The sequence below is a fragment of the Vipera ursinii genome (assembly GCF_947247035.1).
Source record: "Vipera ursinii genome assembly, chromosome: 11".
NCBI lineage: Eukaryota > Metazoa > Chordata > Lepidosauria > Squamata > Viperidae > Vipera > Vipera ursinii.
The window spans coordinates 15,720,574-15,731,993 of record NC_139524.1 but is presented as its reverse complement, the minus strand read 5'-3'; positions in this window follow the sequence as shown (position 1 = coordinate 15,731,993).

Here is an 11,420-nt window from a genome sequence, read left to right as displayed (position 1 = left end):
GAAAATTTTAGCCAGGTCAGAAGCGTGGAATCGGTGATTTTTGAATTGGCCTGAATTGGAAATTAACCTAAAGTAGTAGTTACTTTTAACAATAAACGTGGATTTCCCCCCCCACCAAAAAAATTGAAATACAAAAAGCAAGGTGATACTCCCCAACAGCGCTATATTTTTTAAAAAAATTGTAAAAGATAACAGTAATTTTTTAGTGATAGGTCCTTCCCTTTGTGTACTCCAATCACTGTCACAGTTGAGATACAGTATTTGATCTTTCATCAAACATTAGTAATTGTTACTTTCTGTTTATATCCCTTGTTACAGGATACATTGTAGGTGAAAGTGTTTGAATTTAGATATTTAAATATATATATAATTCCTCTGGAAAGTTTTAAGGAAGCAGATTTTGCTCCATTAGGATTAAAAAGAGGGTGAGGTAATACTGTTTTTCCCGTTTCTACTTTTTCCTATCGACTCCCATGTATATGACAAGCTTTTCAAAATAAATTTGAAAGCCTTATGCAGCATGATTTAGCCACAGACCTGTAGCTTGTTTGGTTTGGATGCTTTGTTAGCATGCTTTGGGCCTTCAAATACACCTCCCCCCCACACTCCCCTTTGTCGTATCAACCTATTCCAGCAGGCCATGATCTGACTGTCATGCTGTAAGAGCTGGTATTTGAAACTGCCTATTTTCTTTCCATTACTGTGCCAACTCCAATCCATCCTGGGAGGGAGAGATCTGACTCTTTCCAGGCTTTTAAAATATTAAGCAGTTAAAAACTAACAACAACAGAGCAAAAGCATTAAAAAAAACAAGTGGAAAGTAAAAAGTGACTTTAGCCTCAGGGTATCATGTGCTCAGTCCAGGGTTTTTCCAAATACCAGACTTCAGCTGCAGTGCAAGTTCTGGATTGCAGAAATGAATGGCGGCAACCAGTTGTTAAATCCTCGGGGCAGTGAAATGTCAAAACCAGAATAGCAGTTCATTGGAAAGGGAAAAGATAGGAAGATAATCTCGCAGCCAAGCGGCAGCTGAATATTCTCAGACTTGGAAGCTGCAAATTTTCCTAATTTCTGGAAAAGTTGGGCCTACAATACCCAAAGTCCTTACCAGAGTGAAGTTGTCAGATTGGAGAAGGCGGATGAATATGCGGCAATATGTGACCTTCTACATTATTCACTGTAATTTGCATTGTTTCTCTACCCTCAGCCACAGTGGTTGAAGTTGATGGAAATTAAAATTCAGTAACACAAGAGGGAGGGCATTCATACGGTGTTATACTTGGGGTGTGTGGGTTAAATCATAAGCTGCATTCACACAGGATGTCTAATCTGATTGCAGAATTAACCTAATTTGTACAGTACACAAAATATAATCAATTCAAACTGCTTAGTCAGAACAGTGACAAAGGCTCCCTTCACATGATCCTCCACCAGAATCTAGCAAAGCTTAGTGTAGCATATTATGTGAATGCATCCGTTAAGTCTTCACCTGACACGTGACGTGAACAATCTAGTTGCAATTTGTTTAAATGTTTTGTGAACTCAGGCAGAGTGGATTGCAAAACAGGCTTTTGGGCTTAGCATGTGCCTAACTGGCCAGTTGTGGTTTATTTCATCAACCATGCTTAAGCAAGCATTCTTTAATGCTGTGTGTGAGCCCAACCTCTGTGATTCTATTAGCTGTGTTGGTCCTTTCTAGCTGGATTAAGTGGCAGCTTCACTCACATATTTTGGAGACGCCTTATTTCTTGGGCCCTCAATGGATAATCTGCCTAAGAAAGGAGTAGCCTTTCTGCTGTCAGAACAGGATTTCTGTCCTGCTTTGGTGAAATAAAGCAAGACAAAGGAATCAGTTGCCAAACGGAGGCTGAGTGTTTTCAGCTCTTCACATGCAAAGAATCTGCTCAGGTCCCTGAAGGCAACCTCTTCCTCCATTTTTGAAGAACCCAGGAGTTTGCCCTGCCTCAGGACAGGATGAGTGGATCCCTGGGGAGGGCATATCAAAGGCTAAATGAAAATCCCTACTTAAGCCAGATTGATGAGGGCAATCTAAAAGCTATCAAAGGACATTTCAGCTTTGGAATTCCTGAAGGGGTCATTTTGAAAGAAGCTCTGCCTTAGAGGAAAGGCTGTCCTCTCTTGCCAGCAGAAAGTAAAGCTGGGTCTCTCAACTCCTGAGAGCTTCAGGAGCTCATGGTTTTCTTGGCAGCAATACAGAACTGTCTTGCCCTTTTCTTGTTCCAGGATTTTATTGTATTGTTTTGCTTCCCAGTTTTACCTCCAGTTCTGAAATTTCCTTGACATTTACCAGCCAAATAATAAAATAATAACCACTTCTAACCCTGCTTTGCTTTTCAAAGCCTAACAAGCCCCTGTGGGAACACTGGCATTTGTCTCCGCCTTCTATGCTTGCAGGAAAGGCCAGGAAGGAGCAAAGGCTTAGGATGCTTTTGTGTAACTTAAGGAAAAACCTGCTCAGTAGGTAATATTTATGAACATCTACATGGCTGTTTGGAATTATCATGTTATCTGGATTCATCTGGCCATCATCATGAGTTTATCAATTCAGAAGTAAAACATAAAAGCCTTAGTTATACATTCTCCAGCCACTGGGGGGAAAAATTAAGAATAGTGCCTGATCATCAAACTCTTGGTTTATGACTCAGTATAGCAGGGGTGTCAAACTGCTGGCCCGTGGGCCAGATGCGTCATAGCGAAACCATGCCCACCCCATTGCCAGCAATGGCAAAAAAGTCATGTGATGTTGCAAGATTGACACCCCTGCAGTGTAGTGTTTGTCATGTGGTATGAACACAGAGATGTGGTTTAAATAAGGAATAAATCATGGAAAACCTATACACTGGGGAACCACAACGTTCATCCCCAAGCCACCAGTCACCCTGAGTTGTGGAAGCTAGCTTATAGAACTGGAAGCTGTATGAGAATCCTATGGCCCTCTATGACTTTGGGAGCTACATGCACACAGTGACTAGCATGACATTCCGTCAAGACATGATATGCTAAACCATGGCTCAGGCAATGCCCTAAACTAGAAACTACAGTCTGCAGGCCAGAATTTAAGATTAAGATATGCTAAGCCTAAGTCAAACTGCACAGTGACTTAGTGTAGAAGTCCAACCCTTTGTAGAATGTGGAGTGAGGTCATGTCTTGGGGAAATCCTGACTTTCGGTCTTTCAAATACAAGAATTGTTGCAGAGCTACTGCTTTTCTATAGTTTGTTTATTTAGGGAATGGCTAGCATGACACACACACACACACACACATAGATAAATGTAGATATAGATATATAGATACACACACATGATTTTGAATGGGATGGATGCTATAATTCAATATCTAAGGAAACTAACCATCTAATAGCTTCTGGTGTGGCTGTGATTTTCTATAGTTTGTATGATCAACAGATTGTTGTCATACTTGCACATACACAATCGGGTTAGGCAAAGTTGTGTTGTTAGCTGCGAAGTCGTGTCCTACCCATCGTGACCCCATGGACAACGTTCCTCCAGGCCTTCCTGTCCTCTACCATCTTTTGGAGTCCATTTAAGCTCACACCTACTGCTTCAGTGACTCCATCCAGCCACCTCATTCTCTGTCATCCCCTTCTTCTCTTGCCCTCAACCTTTCCCAGCATTAGGCTCTTCTCCAGTGAGTCCTTCCTTCTAATTAGGTGGCCAAAGTATTTGAGTTTTAGCTTCAGGATCTGGCCTTCTAAAAAGAAGTCAGGGTTGATTTCCTCTAGGACTGGTCAGTCAGTCAGTCAGGCAAAGTGACAGTGAGATATTCAGTTATTATAAAATAGAGCTGATGAGAATAAACATGGACAACCTGAGTCACACTGGATAATTCTTGCATACCTCTGCTTCTGAAAACAGAAAGCTTTAGAATTAATTTCCAAAAGGTGAGACAAACCGATACTTTATTGCTTAGGGCTGAATCATAAAGATGCACTTTTGTTGCAAGTTGTCATTTGCCCAGCAGAGGGCACACTCTGTACAGTACATCTTGTAGTCAAAGATGAGCAAGTTCTATTCCTGAATCCAAAGTATATTGCATATCAGACATGTAATTAATAAGAATGAAAGCTGTATTCCTCATCTTATTTACTTAGAAAAAAGGAACTATATTTCCAAAAAAATAAGTTGAGGAATGGAGGGAGGATAAAAGAAACATTTTTTAAAAAAAGACAAACCAAGTGCTTGAATGGCGTTTTCAAAGCACAATCAGATCATTTCAAGAGGCAAACCATTCCTGTGCATTTTTCCTCCGCTTTTCTCAATATACTTTTTAGTCAGATAAAAACTGCCTGAAGAGGAAAAGGAGGGGCAGGTGTGTGTGTGTGTGGGGGGAAGAGATTGTAAATCAGAAAAAAAAGATCGAAAGGAGTTTTTTGGCTCTGGTCCTGCTTACTGACAAATTTTGGGCTCCGCCTCTGCTTAATAGTATGCACAGGATTTGCCCGCCTTCTTTCTATCCAAGCTTCTCTTGCTGGGTGCTCTGACAAGGCAGTCAGACCTGAACTTGGAAAGCTCCCATTCAGATAATTCCATAAAAATCCTAAAGTGGCCTTAGTCCAAATTTTCTAGTGAAGGTAAAGGTAAAGGTAACCCCGCACAGGCGTGCTAGTCGTTTCCGACTCTAGGGGCCGGTGCTCATCTCCGTTTCAAAGCCGAAGAGCCAGCGCTTGTCCGAGGATGTCTCCGTGGTCATGTGGCCGGCATGACTAGACGCCAAGGGCGCACGGAACGCTGTTACTAGTTTTCTAGTAGCATCTCCCAAATGACTGCATGAGCTGGTGGAGAAAACAAAGATCATAAAGAAAATAAACGTGGTATGTAAGCTGGCCCTGCCTGGTCATTTCATTTCCTATTTCCTGCCTCTATAAATGAAAACACGTTGACAGTCAACCATGAAGGTGAGATCCAATTAAGAAACGCATGGCTGCTTCAACAATTATTACCTTGCCCAATGTGGCCTGTTACTAATTTCATAGGTATGACAAAGCTGATTTTTTTTCAGCAGGGTAATGCCACTGCTTGCAAAGGACATGCTTTACAAGCTTGAGGTGCCATATGCTAAATAAATAACAAAGCTTAATGTCCAATTTAGCTTTGATACCAAGCCAGGCATAGAAAATCTATTCCAGAGGTTGGGTGTGGTCACAAATGTGATTTATTTACTCATTTTTTTGTACGTGGGGGACATCTTGAGGAAGGTTAAGGGAGAAGGCCAGAAGACTTGCAGAAATGTAAGGCATTGATTTCACCCTTTATGACTCCAGAACTTCTAACCAAAATGGGCACAGGTTTCAGCCACTTCAAGACAAGCCATGGAAAGCTAGGGTCTCTCTTGAGCCCTCAGAGGTTGCTGCTTGCTGAAGTCATATTGGGGTTTGCATTTGGGTTTAACAGGTTTTGTCAAACCAGTGAATATTGGTGTAGTCAATTTTCCATTAGCTGTGGCTTAGCACATTGCATGAACAGTGTTCCTGAGTACATCACTGCCCTACCATTACCTCATCATTGGTGGAAGGATTGAGTAATATGGTTCAGAGGAAAGACAAAAACGGATGGTGGCCTTCTCTGTTGTATAGAAAAGGAAAGAATCCTGACCCTTTTGCATATATATTATAGAAATAAAATCTTACTGGAAATATAAACCCTTTGTTGTTTTCTTGGCTAGCGTTGCAACACAATTCTGGGTAGGCGTCTGTAAACATATTTACACAGAAAGTCTGGCAGAAGAGGGGCTGGAATCCTTCTCCATTAGCTGAGTAGGCCTGGGCTATTAGGAATTTATTTCAGCAATATCTGAACAATCCAGGAAAGGTGCATAAATTCTAATCGTAACGGCTCAGAAGCAAATCCCATAGAGTTCAGCAAGGTTTTTTGGAAATAAAGGGATGACTGACTGGACAGAAGTCTCAGACAGAAGCCTAGCTATGTTACATTCCTAACTGTAGTTTGTTTTGATCCTGCTTTGCTAAATACACTGGCTAAATCAATAAGCCAAAGAGCATACTAGGCCAAAATCAAACAAGACATTATTGCAGTGAAAATAATACACTTAACAAACAAAATGGAAACTCTACAGCCCTATAACTCCTGTCCTTGCATAGGTCCAAGGCCAAATCCCGTTCCTTTCTTTGCCTAATCTCATCAGAGTGACCCTGCCCCAGACACCCCTCCCAATCCCATTTAAACAAAGAACAGAAACCTCTTCAACAGTTCACAACACAGCCCAAACAAGCCCTACAAGGGTATTGCAAGCTAGAGAAACTCCAACCCTCCATCTTCTTATCAGCTGATAATCTCAACATCTCACCTCCCTAACAAGGGGCTTACCCAGTTCTGCTACCCTCCTGAAAGGGCCACTTTAGCTACCAATAGGATTTGTCCCAGGTATACTGATAAGCCAATGAAATCCCTAGAATTTGAGGTCCTGTAGCCCTCAACTTGCATTAAAAAAACCCAAACCTTTGCTTTCTCCTTGTTTGGTTCCCTCTTTCTTCTAAAGCAGGCACCCAATGATCATTGCAGTAAACATGCTTCTTCTCCTGTGTTGTTCTCCTTTGGCAAAATTCCATCTTATTTATTTATTAAAGATATTTTTGTCCCGCCTTTGTTATTTTTATAGATAACTCAAGGCAGCTTTATGACTTAATTATGACTTAATGCTCTTTGTATCCCAGCTATAATGATAGCTTATGTATTCTAACTCCTCTGTATCCTTAACCGTGAGACTAGGCAAGTCTCATTTTTAGGTTAGTGTACTTGCTTTCCACTTGCTGTCCTAAATAACTCTTAGGATAAGTTTTCCTAAACATAAAATATGACTTGGTTGCACTGAGTGGTGGGTGAACCCAGCCATGTTTACTCAATGAACCACAACTTAGCAACCATGCAGGCAAATCTGCTTACATTGTCTGGTGCTTTCCCAAAGTGTTTGATTATAACTTCCACCTCCTATATAACTTGCTGGTTAGAGATTATAAAAGCTTTAGTCTGTCTAAGAATTCTAGAAGGTGCCATATTTGTTTATACTGACTGGCACTGACTGAAGTTTTTTCCTACCCTGTCTGTCTGTCTATCTGGGGGCTGAACATTTGCAGAGATCTTTTGCTTGATAGAACATTTCCACAGACTGGGGATTCATATACAGTATCATGCTACATCAAAATGGGATTTGTGCGAACCCATTCAGAGGGCTGATTTTAACTTCTCCATGTAACCTCAAATGTGCAAAGGTTTTAGTAGCCTGCATTGACACAGAATGTTCAAGTTGGCAAGAGTGGTGTCTACAGAGATACAGTATGTAATGGTAAGATTATTAATTAGATTGAGCATGTGGAAGGGGAGTCATCGATTAGAAGAGAGGCAAGCCAAGTTAAATGTGATGTGCAAAGCTCTGAGGATATTTCTAGCCCGTCTACATAGATGTTTACCAGAAAACAAGCTCTGCTGAACTAGACTCGCTTCTTTGCGTGTCTGTGTACATTTACAACTGCACCACTATAGTTATGAAAGGTCAGTGGGGAACAGAGGAAGCTTGTAGGCAAGTGAAGCTTCTCCTACGGAGCTGCCAAGGGCTGCCATTTAGGGTATGAGAGAGAGATTGCCTCAGAGCAAATTAAAAAGTTTAAATAGGGTGATGAGTCACTGTGAAGGAAGAACAATATTACAGTAGTGCTCATTGGTCAAAAATTTTATTGTTTCTGCCTGAGAGAAATGGAACAAGCACATCAGGTGCATACTGTAAGGGTGTGCATACGCATGTCCCACCCAGAGCATCATGTATTTGATTTTAATGTACTGAAATTTTTGGTGCCCTTAAATGAACACTACTAGGCAGCTACTGTATAATTCTGGGAACCAAAAGCTCTCTAGGGTGGTGTGCTTCTCAAGTTTGTTAGAGGACACTGAGAGGGGCAATTTTTCCTTTTCTTCCTCCTTCTCTTTGCCCCTTCCCCCCCCCACACACACTGTCCTTATTCCAAGAAGTTAGAGCATCTACCATGATTTTCTGAACAATGTTGAATAAATCGCTTCTTACAAGGATCATATTACACGCTAAACCGTAAGCCATAGTCTCCAAACTTTACTTTCATACGACACACTGAATTAAATAAACCTCAGTAAATAATAAATCGCGGTATACTTTTGAATGAAATATGAAAATATAAGGTAAAGTCCTAATGATTTCAATTTGTAATATCCTTAAATGGTTGCTAGGGACTCTTTCTGTTGGCAACAGCCAGTCCTACTTGTTGTTTGAAAAAAGAATGCCAGATTGCATGACTGTTATTTTGCTTCATAGGTACCTTATTTCACTGTACTCCTTTTGAATGGTTTCCATGGCCAGTAAAATTGATGCCAACTTACAGAACTGAGGTCCCACCCAGATTTCATAGTTGAGCAACGGGTAGAAACCCCTCCTTTCAGGGGGCAAAAATCTGTTCAAACTTGACAGTTGCCATGTCTGCAAAATACTCCACCTTTGTGAGTATAGAGCACACACTACCCTTCATTCAGACTAGATGTCAGCTTTCCATTTTGAATTAGTAGTCATGGCAAAAGAATGGAGTGTATCTCAGAACTGTATGTGTGTGGTGTTTTAAGAATTGGCTCCGAGCCACAAGATAATGGGCAAGTGGTAAAGAGGATGTGTAGCAAAAGGAATCCTTCTGTCAACACTTGTCTTTCCATGTGAATTCCCCCTCCAAAGGGATGATGTCACCATAGGTCTCTATATACCTTCTGTAACAAGTGGTTGTGTAGCCACTACCCCATTCATTCTTATAAGGCTGCTTGTGAAGTTGCACGCTGATGTTACCCTATGACAGTGAAAACTGTAAAAAGGCCCCCCCTTTGTACTTCCAAGGAAGATCAAGAGGTGTTGTAAACATAGGCTCTCCCCTTTTTCTATCTGACTTACAACAGCAAGGGTATAAATCCTTCCTACCCCCATTGATTTCAATTCTTGACAGAACTTGCATGATAAATGACAGAAGAGTCTAATGTACAAAATGATTTTCTCCCCTTGTCTAGATAATCAAGGCCTAACTTGCATTTCTTAGTTGTACACTGTTGATTCATGTCCAGGTTTTTTTTTCAACATTTATAGGGAAAAAATTCCAGTATAGTGATATTGCGAAGTTGAGAGTTATTAGTCTAAAAAAAATATAGTCTGACTCTAACACATTCATGCATTATGCTAAAACTTGTTTAATCCTGGTTGCACAATTGACTACCTCATTAAGTAACTTCACACTGATGCATCAAATACATTTTCCAAACTGAAATGGCTACTTAATATAACACATTAAACTGCTTGTAAGGGTTGATTCCCCCCCCCACCCCATATTCACAAGATTCCTATGTGATATCAGAAGCAGGATTCTATCTGGGGAAAAGGGAGAGTGTGCCGTAAACGTGCATGTGGGCAACTACCAAGGACAGCCACAATTTTGGGACATTTGATAATATTGCTTATTTTGCATTACTCAATAGTACGATCATTAACCTGATCTTTGTGAACAAATAAGACACATCCACATTGCAGAAACTGGAAAGTGAACAATGGTCAAATGATATTCCCCCAGGGCACAGCAATATTGCTCTTCTAAGACAAACCATTCTATCTAGAGATTTTCTCCTTTCAGATTATTGGGCTATAGACTGTATATGTTAAGCTTCTTGAAAAGTACTGACACATATACGAAACCCTTCAATTCAATAGAAACTACTTAAAATTAGCCTAGCAGGAAAGAATTCCTAAAAGCCAGTTTGTGCAAAATCTGGGCCACATCACAAAATATCAGAGGCAGCCGTAACAAAGAGTAAAATGAAACTGGTAGTCCAAACGTAAGTTCCCAATGTAGGTCAAAATCAGGGAGACTGTTTAGCAATAAGCAAAGTTCAGGTAGCAATGTTCCTAAGAGAAGTCCAGAAGTTATTAGCCCAAGAACTCCAGGTACAAGGTAATTAAGCATAGCACTGGGACATAAAGGCAAACATTGCTGCAACCACCATTAAGTTTTAACTAAAAGAAAGCCAGTAGAAGGTGCAGATTAAAGCACATAAAGTGTGTGGGGGTGTTAGTGTCACTGCACGTTTTTTTTTGTTCGTCAGAAAGTTCATTTCTAACTGTACATTTCCCCTGCTCTCTGCACCTGTTGTGATAACTTATCTGGTAACAGTTAGGGCTTTCATTGCACAGCTATGGTCATCTTGACTGTTTTAACCCCTCCGAGAGATGCCACAGGGTTAAGATACTGGATTGGGGCCACAGAACCCCAAATTCAAGAACCCCACTTGATCATAAAGCCCAACTGATGACTTGAGGTCAGTCACTTCCCTCTCGCACATCAACCTAACATGTATTTATGTTTTTATTCATTTATTTATATCCCACCTTTATTATTTTCACAAATAACTCAAGGCAATAAACATATCCTACACACCTTTCTCCTCTTGTTGAAGGAGAGGAACTGGCCCAAATTGGCTTGAATTCATGGTCTCCCAGTTTCTAGCCTGATGCTTAATCATTCAGACCAGGGGTCTTCAAACGTGGCCCTTTTACGACTCGTGGACTTCAACTCCCAGAATTCCTCAGCCAGCGAGCCTTGCCGAGGAATTCTGGGAGTTGAAGTCCACAAGTCATGAAGGGGCCAAGTTTGAAGACACCCGGTTTAAGTGTCAGACTGGCCGTGGGATATCAAGTCCACCCTCGGAAGGGAAAGCTCACGAGCGCTCTCTTTCCACCCGGCCTACCTCGCAGGGCGGTGGTTGCCCTGGGTGAAAAGCAGGAACCCCCCCGGGCGCCCTTCAGCGTCTTGACTTCCTGGCGAAAAGGCGGGAGGGAAATCTAGCAAGCAAAAGAATCGGGGGAAGAGCACCTGCCTCCCCTCAGGAAAGCTGCGCCCTCGCAAACACGGCTCGCCAAGGAAGTTGGAGGCATAGGGCCGGCCGGAGAGGAGTTCGACTCGTTGGAGGGGCGAGCAATAGCCCTCGGCGGGACGGGCTGCCGCCCCAGCCGCAAGAGAACCGGAGGCGCGCCTCTCCTCACCTCTCCCGGACGGGCCGACTTAGGCCTCGCTCCGCCACTCGGCCCTCAACTTTGACAGGGCCCGCCGTTGCCTGGGCGACGGAGCGCTTCTCCGGGCCGCCGGCGCCAGCGCGGCCGCGATTGGCCCGCCGCGGCGCACGTGACCGCGGTCGCGTGAGCCCGCTTGACAGAGGCCCGGCTCGCCTTCGCCCCGCGCGTGGGAGTGGGGAGGGTCGGGATGGCGGCCAGGCCGGGCGGGGGGGCTGCGTCCCGCGAAGGGCTCGGCGGAGGCGCCGCGTGAGGGGCGGCCCGGGGTGGGGAGGCGTGCGCCCGCCGGGCTGCAGGCCGGAGC